Below are 15,443 nucleotides of genomic sequence, written 5' to 3' on the forward strand. Positions count from 1 at the left end.
ACCAGACACGATGGTCGGTCGTACATTGCACACAATTTGGTTTCCCACACCTTGCAAGCGGTAAAGTTATAATTAGTCAGAAGTAGGTTATATCTTTTCCGTACAACTTCTAACTAACTTTTCCGCTTCAACAGTAGCTCTTTCCATACGTACTTCACTGAGTAGCGCTGATTCAGAGTCTATACATGAGGTAATTAAAATGTAATCTATTTACATTATGAAGCTTACGATTCCGATCATTTTATGTATATATATATACTGCCTACTGGTACAGTACACGTTACTGATCTTGGTGATCACCGACAGACGTTTCCGACTGTTTAGCTCCGCCCCTACATTGAAGCGACAGCCAATGAGAGCCGTGCTTACACAGCTTATTGAATGTTGTTGGCAGACTGACTAGCTATAATGCAAACTGACTAGCTACCAATCAACGGAACCACCTACTAGACTGGCCGCCACATGTACGCTTATATTTTTATTGTAACGGCGCTGTAAATAATAGTAAATCACATGACATAATACGGGATTCTGATTTGCTGCACACATGAGAACTATTTGCAAGCATTGCGAGATTTAACGTGACTTTATGGTGACGTCACCGTTACATGATCTCATTATAACATTGCACAGCACAAAAGACGTCAAGATAGGGATAGGCTGTGGTGTACGGGAAAGAAAGCAAATGTTATTTCTATCTTCATGAAAGTGAATCTCGTATGAGAAAATACAGATCTTATAAATGTCGTATTTTGACGTAATAATATTGTGTAAAAATGGCGTTGTCCTTGCGTTACTTTTAAGGCGTTGTATATAGATATACAGTATTTTCATTGCAGTCCACTATGTAACATTACTAAGCAAAATCCCTTGAGATTTCATCATAAAATTGTAACCAAATATAAACATAAGCATTGAACGTCTTTCAGTTGGCATTCATAGCCCATATGAATGCCAACTGAACAGAGGCAAAGTCAACAGCGCTTCGTGTAATTTGTCTCTGTCATGTGGGCTATGAATGCCAACTTAAGGACGTTTAATGCATAAGTGAGTGTGATGTAGTAAACCCATTAACCCATTATGGTCTGGTTGAGGGGGCACTATTGCCTCATAGTATTGACTCATGATGTGAGAGTACCCTCGTCGTCGGCTCTGGTACTATTCTATTTCCTAGACAATACCATCAGACAATAATGCACTCTAAACCAGGCCATAATAGATAATTATTATATCATAAACAACAACATAAACAAGCAAACAACACAATCGAAATCAATGGCTTTCCAGTCTGTTTTCTAAATGTCAGTAGTAAATGTTTTGTATATGTAAATAAAACAGGTGTTATCACAGGAATCTGCGATCACAATATCGTATGGAGACCAATGACATCCGTAGACTAAATTATCATCTTCGTTGACCCCAAGCTATGATAATGTAATATGTCCATAGTGGGTTTGCTGTTTGACATCTGTTTTATTAGTTAAAGTCACTTCGTTGCTATTTTCCTATACGTTACTGTCGTGTCCTTCAATGAAAACCACGCACCTCAAATCAAGGAAAAACGTTTCTATGGAACAGGGGCAATAAAAGTAATCGTAGCATGGATATTAATGTTGAAAATAAGTCTTCAGTAAATACACGTAATAAATGAATTTCCCAGATTATGTCAAAACATGATAAATATTTTTAATATTTTTTGTTATTCCCAAATGAAATACCATGTAAATGCACATGAATATCTATAACAAAACATTATTCAACTGAACCATAATACAGCGGTATATGTCATGCACTTTTGACTGATATGTTCAAAGTGCTAAAACTTAATGAAATTTTTTTTGGAAAGTTCCACTTAACAAGAGGAGGGGGATACTCACTTTTGAAGGCATTTCCGATAAGGTCATGTGAATCATTTAAATCATGAGATACACCGACATAATCGAGAATAAAAGGATAAATAGGCTTTTACATTCCGGGTCCAATTCTTCTTTTTATTTTAATCGTTATGGTAGGTTCATCTACACTACCTATAATACCAATCCTCAGGTCAGAATAGAAGTAGTCGCTTATAAATTTTGTCAATTCGATGTATTTCAAGGGATGATTTGTCACTAAAATTTATACCAAAGGTCCCACGCATCTGTCTCCAAAAATGCTTATCAAATTTCTTTCTGTGTAAGTAGCAAGATTAATCCTAGAAGCACACCTACAAAATTTATTGATACGAAAGACTATCTGAAACAACGTTAACCCGATCAGGCTATCGCAGCAGGAAGCAAGCTAGTTCCTTTTCATTATAAAGCACGTATTTCATTACGCGAAGCTCTTTCTATGATATTGCATAACATCTGACAGTACTTCGCAGCAAAAGGTGTTTCTCGGAAGTGTCCTTGTCCATCTTCTGCGATAGTGATTTGTAATCTCTCAACCGCAGCCTTTAGACATTCGATGGATCTTTGATACGCTTCAGTTTCCCTTCCTTCAGCTGAAACGAATTGCAGCTCCAGTTCTTGAATTCGTGCCCTGCATACATGATAGTAGAGTTTCCGGATGAATTCGATTCCATCCCAGTGCTTGTCAATAACTGCTAGAAAACGTTTTGCGTCCAGCATGTGTTTCTTTTCCATCCTTTGGTTTGTATTAATAATGCCTTTGTGGCTGATTCCGAGGAGGAAGCACGCTATTCGAAGTACTGTCATCTTGTACCAGAACAGTGCGCCTTCGCTCGGGTGACTAAACTATGTAGGAAGCGTTCAGCTGCGAGCAGTATTCTGCTAATATCCTCTGACGTTGGACTGCTGCTTACCTCCATGCAAAGGAAGTGAATTTGGATGTAAAGCATATTGTACACATACTGTTTGTTGATCTATGTTGAATGCAGCCACTTGCGCTTTGGTCATACATTCGCGCCCTTCATCCAAATTTTCAACCATACCATGTGCAATGGCTTTTCGGGAGAAAAGTGCAACTTCGGTTAGCAGGGAATTCGAAGTTTCTGGAAGGATTCTCTCTAGTCTATCGAACAGATCATGGGTTGGTAAATTTTGTGTAAATTCCAATGCCTTCATATCAATGAGAATACACAGGCAAACTGCATAGCGATCTGCAATTTCCATTCTTTTTTCAACGCTAATGGCATTTTCATATTTTCCCCGAAAGTGCTCACATCTCTTCCTAAGTTCTCTATGCGGTTTTTTAAACACTTGATCATGAAAACAAACTTTTAAAAACAGAAAGTAATCTTGCTTACCACATTTAGAACGACCTAGTCCACGCCCAACATGTGATTTGAATGAACAGTGCCAATATCTCAGCAATATCTCCATCGATAACTTCTCGTATCCGGAACAGCTAAGAACTTCCCAAACCTGAGCAAAGGAGCAGCACGAGATTAGTTTAGGCATTAATGTTTTCCATATCTGCTCGCGGCTCTTTTCTTCACGAGTTTGGGTATTGATATCATCAAACGTTCTTTTGTCTATATAATGTTTCTTGTAGAGCGCTGACGTGATTTCACCTGGAGCAACATCACATTGGATCTCTCTTTTATAGAATTTCAATATACATTCTTCGAGTTGATTCATCGTCGATAACCGCAGTGTAGACAACGTTTCTGTATTTTTGTCTGTAATCAATAAAATGGGCAAAATATATACAAGATCTATATAATAGCATGAATGTAATTACATCGTAACAAACAGCCTTTATAAAATCATTCAGTTTTGCAACGAGTATTGTCATAATTTTTTATTAGCCCATAAAGGAGCAAATGACGTCGTCTTTTGTCATTTGTAAAATCCAATAGGCGATGTGACGTCGCTTTTAATTGGCTGAGATAATGGCGTAATGATTTCATAGAAAAAAGAGTCCCCAAAGTTGATTGAATTACAAGGATTACTTTAAATATATATTTAGAGTTATGGAGATTTAACACAAAGATCGATTTGTGATTTCTTTAGAGTACACTCAGATTGTGTTTATATAATCATAACATATAAAGATATATTAAGTTAATCCTTATATACAAGCAACCCGAGCACAATCCCAAATGAGAAATTTGATCGAGCAAATTTAAAAAGCTATTCACGGAACTAAAATCTACTGCCTTGTGGAACACAAGAAAGATATATTTGTCGTCCTTTTTCTCATATACGCGTATAATACATCAAACTAGAAATTCTGAACCATAGTATTATCAGAATAAAGCTAGGAGATATGTAATAACTTTGACATGTGTCATCAACTAAACTCAATCGTAAAACCTCATTACCATTTCCTTGACTAGCTGTTGGTTATGTTTTATGTTTGCCTATAATAATTTGTTAAAATATTTAATTGTAATTTTACAATTATTTTCAATGTAGTCTATCACTTTATTTAAAGAATGTGTTGGTTTATTATTTTGCTTTCTGAGAATTCGTTACCAGTCCCTTGGTATGGTAAGACTATAACATTCTAAAAAAGCAATATAATCATTTTACAGTGTTGTTAGAAACCTTAAAATTATTTCTGCAGATATTTGTTTCATCCAAATTTATATAAAACATAAATATAAAAACTTTAAGAGTACACAATTCTGTTTTGGTTGTAAGGCATCATACATGTTTGTCTGTGCCTTTTCAATGATTTCTACAGCAAGTTCATTAATATGATGATTTTTTAATCAATTACTGAAGAAAAAAAATCCCGAGTTATTGGACATATGATTTTTAGTTTTTACATTATCCTCGTTATAAACATACTTTACAAACAAGTGATTCCAGATGGATCTTGACACCCGCCATTGAAAGATCAAATGGAAGATGAATATTTACTCTGTTTTACACTGAAACAACATAATTATTATGACAATCCCATGACTCTAAATGCATGTATATATCACATAGCAAGGTGTATGCATGTAGTACAATGGCTAACATTTAAGCAATAAACTGTTATCAGATTGAATATACAGTTGATATAAAACCCATCCGGAAGAAATATAAATAGAATGGCGTTCGTTTATGTCAAGTCCAAAATATCACACACATATATATATATATTCAATAAAATAAGAAAATATACATGTTCAATATTTTTCAGATATATATGTGATAATAATATAAATGTATATCTATGATAAAAATATCTATATGTTCAATATTTGTTCAATTATACGTGTGATATTTTAAATATGTATGTGATAATTTAAAAATACATATGTGATAAAATGCATATATGTGTTCAATAAATGTGGTAAAATCATATAGGGTAAGGTTTGTAACAAGGTATTTCATTGGTTGTAGAAGTACAACATGGCTGCACCGACAGGTAAATCTAGCAGAGTGTCACGAATTCAAATTTCATTCGAGAGTGGAAAGCCATATACCTATATCTGCATCTTTTCTATTCAGTACAAACCCGACTGCACCAAACCAGAATCAGGTGCACGTTGCCAAACTGAAGGTGCAGCCAAGTTACATGTAACAGCTAATGAAATCCGTTGTTAAAAATCTTACCAAGAATGCAAATTATGGAATGTATAGATTTTTGCACATTTATTGAACATATATATGCATTTTATGGCATATATATTTTTAAAACATCGTACATATTGAAATGTATTGAACATATATATTGTTATAAATGGTAGAGCAACCCTAAAATCGTAAGAGATAGAGTATTGACTTTTTGCATTGTTGATCTTTATATGTTAAGATAATTTTATCACATATACATATTGAAAAATATTGAACATATATAATTATTTATTGAAAATATTTTTGGGAATGTTGAGCTTTTGACTTGCCATACCCGTTCGGGCGGCATGAATATTTAAATTTCTAACGGATGGGTTTCATATCAACTGTATGTCCAATGTGGTAACAGTTTATTACTTATATTTCCATTACGATCATTCCAATTCAACACTATAAAGATATATCTATTTGTTTCCCCGCTTGTGCTTGTCTTGACGTCACCACGTTTAATAAACGGAACAGCCATTCCATCAACTTCTGAATATAGTTCCGCCCAAAACGGTTTGAAACAAACGAATAAGTGAAAACTATGTGATATGTTTAGTACATGATATTTTGTCAACACGATAATACTATTGGAATTTTAGGATCGCATAGCTTTAAAGCCACTTTTGAAATTATTTGACCTCTTTGTGTAGGCGTAAATATGCATTGTATATATTGTCAGTGACGCGACGGAAACGTTAAATATTTATACGCTTGACCAGATGAGAGTTCATAGCCTGATATATTCCCATCTGGTTTAACATAGATTAAACGGGAAACAGAAAGTAGAATGGAAATATAGTACAAAATCCCTTGTGAATTTTCTGAGTAATATAATTGTTTACGGAAGGACGGAAAAAATAACAACATGCAATTTGAATCGTCTACCATCTGATTGGCTAAATGACTGGCCAACTTCTCTTGAATATTTTAATTAACACCAACTTTTGGCTCGGTTACTTTTGATCTACACGACATGTCATGTTTCTTTCACAATAGAGAAAAAGATAATGTAACGTAAACGTTTCCGTCTATATCGAAACTACACACATACTCTGGACTAACTCTTATCAAAAGGTGTAGCTGTATGTTCGCACAACATGCAATAACAGCGTGCGTACATTGAACAGACTTTGGGCTCAAAACGCGCATCGATCACCCAATATTTTCTGATACAGGTTAAAGATGCTCCATCGCTGAAAAATGATATTTTTTTCACTATTAAAAACAGGAGTAGACGATTTAGTACTTTTCTTCAGTTACAAAAATTACTAACTTTACACCATTAACACTATTAAAAGGTTTGAGCTTCTTATTTTACTACAATTTAAAAATATGAAAAAAAAATTAATTGCATCCCGAAAAAACTCTGTGGCACTATATCCTATATGGAATGAAGTGCTGATTGCACATGCACCAAAGGTAAAATAAATTGTTTTATGTTATTTTTTGTGTTAATTAGACATAAATATACACGATTAAACACCAATCATTGTTCAAACGATGAATATTATTTATGCTCTGTCAGCGGTGGAGCATCTTTAAGAGTTCGTGTCCAGACTTACACTTTACTATCAAACCAGTACAATTCCCAAATTACTTCCTGTATGAGGACAATGACGTCAGCGGCTAATGATAGCATATTTATAAGTCAGCTACTGAACAGTTAAAGTTGTGAGTACCATAACGCGACAATTTTGACAGGCTATTGTTTCGTCTGTAATTTATTGAAATTTATAATGTTGTATGAATTAAGCTGTGAAATTCATTAAAATAAGCAAACATGTGTCTATAAAATTTTTTATTGTTTTCATGGCTTATGCATGTTTAGATGAAAACAAACCTGGTCACTTTACACTTACTAATACCACTGTAAAAATGTGAATAATAATAATAATAAACTTGATTTACCGAGGATAGAAACCTGATTTAGCCAAGAACTAATCTCCCTCAGGGTCCTCAGGATTAGTAAAAGTATTAGTTACAAATAACATAATAATATAAGTATCTATACAAAATATTTCAGCTCATAGAATTAATAATACTATAATGAATAAAAATAAAGTTGTTCATAAAAAACCAATGACGAATGATAAATGATATTACATACAATAAATAGAAACAGTATTATCACAGTAAGTACAAAGATCATGCTTACGGTACGGTATGTGAAATGAAATTGTAGACCACAAATTGGCTTCATGGTTTGGCCGTATCTATATACTTCACTACATGGAAGACGTCAATACAGCTATAATGATTGTTCGCTTAACAATACATAACGTTTTTCCGTGAATATAAAAAGTATGGCACATGCACATTTAACTGACAATGAGTTTGCCAAAATAGATTTGATTCTGAGAAGTCTTTTCATTACAAATATAGCCGTGATTCACAGTCACTGTATACTGAATTGAATTAATTTTAAACATAGTACAATGAACCTATTCAAAACTCTGTTGAACTCAAAAAGTTCGACTCTTTAGAAATGCAAACACATCTACATTGTGTACATATGTAATATAGTAGGCCTTACATTGTATTATGTTAAACCATTCAACCATATCAGAATTCTATATGAATTGATCTTTTGTTATTCTGGTATCGTCGCTTTTTAAAGTTACACACCTGAATCGTATAAACCAAAACGAATTTTAATTTGTAATATAGGACTCTAAAACGTAATTTGACAATTTTGTTAACTCGCAAACGTTCCAAGCTTACCCGTAATTATACACTTATCATAGCCTACTGAGACAAAAATGCAGTGAAATGAACCGTCAATGATGACGTAGATTACTCAAAAAGTGTTTTTATTTAATGCTGTAACCACATCCCCGGCCATGGATATAAAAAAATATTGATATTGTTTTAAGAAACATTTTACTTTTGTTTCAGAAACGTAATAGACTTTTACATATTTCATCTATTAGTATTCTGACTATAGTATTTTGCCAACCTGCAAGTCCGCCGTCTGTCCACAGTTTTGGTAAGTTGGTAGTGACCTCATTTCTCACGCTAGCCAATTACGTGACGTCATCAATATATGCGACGTAACTGCGGCGCTTACTGTAGATGACGTCATAAATTTTGACGCATAACGACGTTCCTGCGATAATGGTGTGATGAAAAAGCCAAGTGGAGTTTTTTTTTACTAAGTATGGGAGAAAAATAACCTTACATGGGTACATCTCCAACCTCGTGAAAGATTTTGGCCGTCAACCGTCGGCAAGCCTCGGATTGACCGGCCAAAATCTTTCACTCGGGTTACGCAGGGGTGTAAGACAGTTCACACACGCGCGCTAGGCAGTTATGTGACGTCATCAATATATACGGCATAACCTCGGCGTGCATTGTCATGCCCATCAGAATCAAATGAAACATCAATTTTGTAAGCTACTGATTTTGACATTTCAGCATGACAGGAACTTCTTACAAAGAACATATCATTATAACTAACACTTCGCATGTACATGAGGTATTTCTCTTTGTACATATTCATCGATACCTTCTCAATAGATTTGTCATATTGTTCAAGGTAAGTGTTTATATTAGCAGTTGTTACATTAGGGAATTTTCTGTCACTGTTCAGGTCACAATACCCTGCTTCATCTGGAAGCTGCATTTTGAAATCTTCCATTCTGACGTCATTATTGCTGCCAAAGTTGAAATTTCTTGTATATGATTCCAGTCTGAAATTGCAATTGAAGCTAATACTACTACTATAGCTATCAATAAATTAACTCAAGCCATTAAACAAGTTCTTGTAGTTCAAATATTGAGTGGTTTTTAGCTATGAAGCTCAACAAATTTACAGTAGACGGTAGTAGTCTATATCTATAACAAGGGGTGTTATCATATGTTCACAAATGATTACATTATACAGGCAAATTTACATACAATAGCAGTCCACTATCTTATATTGATCTTGTATTTTATAAACATTTTTTAAAGAAATTTTAAATAATCATGTCTGGATAAAATAGATAGGCTGCATAGCTGCGATGATATCGACTTGACGATCCCCCATAAGAATTTACAATGCGTTCAAGCACAGTCGGACTTACACAAGTCTACCGAATACAGACGTATTTTAAACAAGATCAAATAACGCCATGAATCTAAAACAGCCATAATAATTCTTTATTTGTTTATTATTTACAGCAAGTATGATTAATTGATAATACTAGCGACCTTTGTCAAAAACCAAAACAGGATGAGCGCATCAGACCATCTTTGTTTACGTTATACATAGGCCCTACATACAGTACATAAGCTAACCTTTCAATCAGTTCTTTTTTACGCCCAGACACTTTCGCATTGCGTTTCTTCAGTTCACACTTAAGTTGATCAATTGTCCATGTTCCATACTTGTCTGAAGACATCGTTACCGGCAAAGTTTCATTCAGGATAACGACTTTTAGCGATAAAAGAGACGCAGAAAATCGTTGACGAAATCGTCTAAAATCGTAATGTTACCGGAAACCAACTTGGACCGGGTCGCCCGAAGCGCCACCTGTCGATTTCAAGTAAGGTAACTGGCCTCGATTCGCCAATAAAAATTCCGTTTTTGTTTGGTAAGGTTATATTATGTCAGTCCCGAGCAAATAGAAATATATGTTAAATGAATTCAAAGATCAACAAAAATGTGTTCAATGTTCTATCAAATAAGATTCTGTTGGTGTGTGTTCTGTCTTTGGATATCAAAGAGCTATCTAGCCTTGTGGCGTTGTGGGTAGGTATTGCTTGTTATTAAAATATAGCTCTTATTTTTTTTCTTTTTATCAATTTTGATTTCAACACTAATCGCATCAAGTATCAGTGGAACCTTGAAATTACTACATACAATGTACCAAGTCGGCGATGCTATACGACGAATCGTTCACGAAGCAAACAGTATCGGACATATTAAAAACATAAATGTTATATATTGAACAAATTTATATTGAATTGTTTAAAATAAGTTCACCACTGTGTGTTTATATAAATGCAGATTTCTATTAGTTGAAGTCAACTCTAATTTTGTTAAGAAATATTTGTTTTGTTTTTCCCTAACTGTAAAAAGTTCATAAACGTATGAACGCATGCATATATTTGTATATACTTACGCATAATTGAAGAGGAACAATAATATATAGTCTTGTGATTAATCATTCGTTTAACTTATATCAAATGAAAAAAAAGAAAAACCCAAAACTTTCAAAAAGTGAACAAAAACATAAATAGTAACCTACCTATACGGTCGTTTTTCTTTATGCCTTCCTGGCGACTTAAAAGAACACCACTATGGTTGGTAAGCTCTTCTCGAATGATGTGTATTCTGTTATTATCATAGCATGCATTAGACTTTATTATGTAATACACCGCGTTAAAGGCCCACTGAGTTACATAAACAAAATTTTAAAAGATATGTATCAATAACATTTCTACTTTCAAAACATCCATATACATGGCCTACGATGTAGCTACAGCATCCACCATTAGAGCCCCAATTCACTGTTTTGCCGCAAAGCGAAGTAATAGACAACTATTACGCAGCAATTAGGACGACGGTGGGAACCATAAGACGACCCGCGTTATGGAAATTGATATTCAATTTAAATCAATTGAATTGTTCAGAAGGTTATGATAAGTGAATTACCAACGGTTGATAAATCATTTTCGAGACTGCAAAGTTATTAAACTCGTTTGAAGTTACGTTTCAAAAAGTACATGCCGTTTCGATTAAGTTATGATCCTTTAAAAATGTGTGTAGGTTTAGCCATAGTATATTGAATGTAAGGGTCTTTAAAATTCACGACAAAGCAACAAAAGAATTATTTGGATTTAAAAATAGTTTAATAGGAAACGAAAGAACTATTATATTTAACATGTATTATTATTTTTTTAATCATTTATGCAAAAGACACGTGGATATATGTAAGAGGTATCAAATGTTTCTATAGTTCAATAAAACATTCCTTAATTTAACAATACATTGCATTGAGAATCAAACCGAGGGATATATCAATATACATCTACTAAAATCGACATCATTTAATTCATCGATAACCATGTATTTCTAGTTTATGTCGAGTAGATTTAAAACCTGAAAGGATAATCGTGGAGACCTCTCCACAAGAACTGTATTGACAAGGCATGAAAGGCAGCATAAGTCGCATCTGCCATCAAACAATAAAGAAAACAATCACGATTAAATACGAGAGCGACCACAAAACTTCCTAACAGTATTCAAAATGTTATAAATACCAATACTGATATCCCAACTGCCCCCATTACTTTTATCTTTGTACAATTTGACAGATTCACCACTCCCGTCTTAGGTTCCTTAAACTTTCATCTATATTATCGCAAGTTATTGTTCTTCATGTAACCAATCTGAGGAAAACATTTCCTTCTCCACAAATTTATAACCCATGATATAAATGCAAATACTGATACTATATTGTAAAATTAGACATAGCTAGATTCACCATTCCCGTCTTAGAAAGCATTACAGTTCCCTAAATGCTTATCTATATCACCGCAATCTTGTGATAGGTCATCAGTCTCCATGTGACCAATCTGACGAAACTTCATAACATTTACTTCTCTATTGTCCCATTTACCGACGAATAAGAATGTTACGTTTTAGAAATATGCCCCATGATTATGATGTTAATATTTTACTCTATGGTAATAACCCGTATATGCCCAAATAAGTACAATTTAAATGTTTTTCATTTCATTTCAATATATTTTATTGACATGTTGTGGTGCAAAAGTTTATTAGTCGCTAGAACCGTGTAAAGTAGATATAAATACAAATGTATTCATCAGAACTATCATATTGTTATTTTCAAAGTTAATATTAGTTTTATACATGTATTGGTTGCATACTTGTCCAGACCCAGTTTGTGTGCCTTAATTGAACAAACTATGACCGATTTCGTCTTCTCACCAAATCATCTGACTAGCTACATGTGCATTATGTAGCCTTTGTATGGTTAAAAAGCATAAGACCATTTTACTCAATTCCGTTTTCTTACTCCAGCACCTTACCACAATAAAGTTATAGTAGATATAATCAGTACTGTCTAATGCGTATATATTATATAAATTATGGAGATTGATTAGCATATTACGTACATTGTACTTGTTTCCTGTCCCAACCTATCATATGTATGTAGTACATATGTAATATGTCCTTGTTTAATCAAATTTCATATAAACTAACCCATGTTCGGTGCCGTGGTATTACCATATAAGAACACCATTGGTGAATTAGTCCCATTGGTCGAGTTAATAAACACCGAATGTAATATACAATTCCAGATTAACTTTACGTTACTATAAACCAACTAATATTCGAGTGTGATTACATTTCGCGGGCAAGTAGAAATCACGAAGTCAAATCGCCACGAACAAGTAATAATAGACATACAAAAGCCAAAACAAATTACCACGAAAATAAGTTGTTTACGTTAAAACAGAATTTGTAAGGTATTCCGTCTTTCCATATTACAGAGTTAGCTCCCATACGGGTAGGTAGCGATTGTTACGTCATTATTTTGTTAGCGCAACTCACGTCATTTTCACCGAAACGTACATGTATGACGTTACGCTCTCAAACGCATGACGTCACGATCAATACCTACCCGCAAGTGCAGATAACTATGTAGTATACAAATTTACAATATAAAGCAATACCTGTACTTTGTTTGTAGCAAACATTCAAAAAGTGATTGATACTTATATCAAAATACGAATTTAGAAAAGCACCTTTATTTGCACATGTTTTTTTGTGTATTTAGGGGAATAATAATAAGTGGAACCTATCTTGTTCATTTCCTTTCTGTGGCTATAATTAAGTACATACGCGTACGCCGCGTCAAAATTGCAATGTAAAATGACTCACATTTGATATTTCAATATGAAAACAGGTCTGGTAGGTTTGGTGTCATTTAAAAAGTGAATGTTTACATATGTATTCAATTACGAAATCTTGTCAAACTACAATACAGGCAATGGCAAGATCAACTTCTCCCGCTTATTTAAATAACTATTAATATATATGCAGAGATAGATTGCGGTGTGAGGTTTTGTATAGGGTAATGGCTATTTAAATCTCTACAAAATACTTGGCATGAATACTTACTTATGTGCAATATGTAGGTCCACAGTATGTATGGAGTTAAATTAAAGAAGGAAGAATAATTGATGAGATATTTCTAAAGTTTCATTTTGGTATTAGTACATAAATGTTTCAAAATCAAATCATTATCATACGAACGTAATATAACAGTACATATCAATGACGAGTCTCTAAAATCTCGATAATTATCCATTTATATTCTTTTTGTAGGGAATTCAAGGCTTATTTATCAATACAAATATGCATTCATTTACACATATGCTTGTATTTATATATTTATAAAATAACAACACCTAAAACAATCCAATGCTTATTTTCAAGATCGGCTTATTTTCGATTCAGACTTATTATCGAAATTTTGGGATATATGCATGTAGTAAATCCAGAGGACTACTGTAAAAGACAAAATTAATGTTGCATGCTATTATTCGTAATTGTTTTATTTTTTCTAAAGTCTTCAATACAGTAAATAAGCACATAATTATATGCACTCATACGTACACCAGCATTTAAATTCCTTAATTAAATTGTATGTTTGTAATTCATTTCACTCTCATTTACTCAATGTGACATTCTCTCACTCATTCATACTGCGTTTAAGAAAAAAAAATTAAAAAAATGACATAACAGACATACATACATAAACAACACAGGCAATCAGAAGAAGACGAGAGATCAGAAGAAGACGAGAGATATGAACATATAAAATATATATTGTTTTAGTCATGAGAAGGATCATATCTACACATTTGAATGAAGAAAATACTTATACATGTTGCCTTCAAACACTTAGTCAAGAATCTGTATTAATTTCTCCCATTTTATTTCCATTCAGCTACGTTTTTATCTTTCTCCCCTTCGTTATTGATGCTATATATTTTTCTAACTTTTTAGTGATCATGATACAATACAATAGCGAATTAACGCACGTTATTCAATTTGATCTGCAATCCTGGGAGAATTATAAGACCATAAATCCCCCAAGAAGGCAGTTTAATGCTTATATTTCCGTTTCGTATTATTTTTTAAAAACCCAACATGTAATGTACACAGTTATCGCTATCAACAAATCGAATTTCCCGCTGCCCGTCATTGAAGCAATCTTGTGACGTCACAAGTAGTCCAAATTACATTAGCGGCAAAACAAAATAGTCCATGGAAAAAAACCTTAAAATCATCAGTAAACTTCAAACATTTTATTTAATATGTTACATCTTTAGTATATATATAATATTTTGAAATAAAACCACAATTATTGTTCCGAATAAAGTCGAACAATTGTTTTTCACATCTTGGTAGCACACAAAAATGCGTCATGTTAAAAAGCGACAACCCTAAAAACACCATATATTTTAAAACAAGAAGAACAAATGCACAATGGAATATTTTTGACAGATATTTGATTTAAATAAACTAAAAAAAATGTTTGAACTTTGTTAAATGAATTCAAACATTTTTTTTATGATTTCTATACATTTGTTAATCAAACTATATTTAGGAGGTGTTCCATTTGGGTACTCGAACCTGCTGAAACACGGGGCTAAACCGGGCATGCTTCAAGCTCTCTATTTCAAAATATATTCACTGCTGATAAGTAAACAAATCATGAAATTAAAACTGAAGGGATCTATTTGTGAAAAGTTAAGTGAAAAATCAGGATCCATGCACACGTTAGAAGTTTTTCACAATTATCTTCAAAAAGTGTTCCAATTTGGGTAGCGTTACGTTACGGTGATTTGGCCCTAGTTCATCATGTTATGAAAATTGAAGGTACACTCGGAATATGTGGCATTGCTGAAGAAACC

General features: G+C 33.4%; 1 pseudogene; it reads right to left on the reverse strand.

Annotated features, from left to right (window-relative positions):
• Positions 1–484: 484 nt before the first annotated feature.
• Positions 485–10,803, reverse strand: LOC138308916 (uncharacterized; annotated as a pseudogene).
• Positions 10,804–15,443: the final 4,640 nt, after the last annotated feature.

Source organism: Argopecten irradians, chromosome 15 (assembly GCF_041381155.1).
Source record: "Argopecten irradians isolate NY chromosome 15, Ai_NY, whole genome shotgun sequence".
NCBI classification, from domain to species: Eukaryota; Metazoa; Mollusca; class Bivalvia; order Pectinida; family Pectinidae; genus Argopecten; species Argopecten irradians.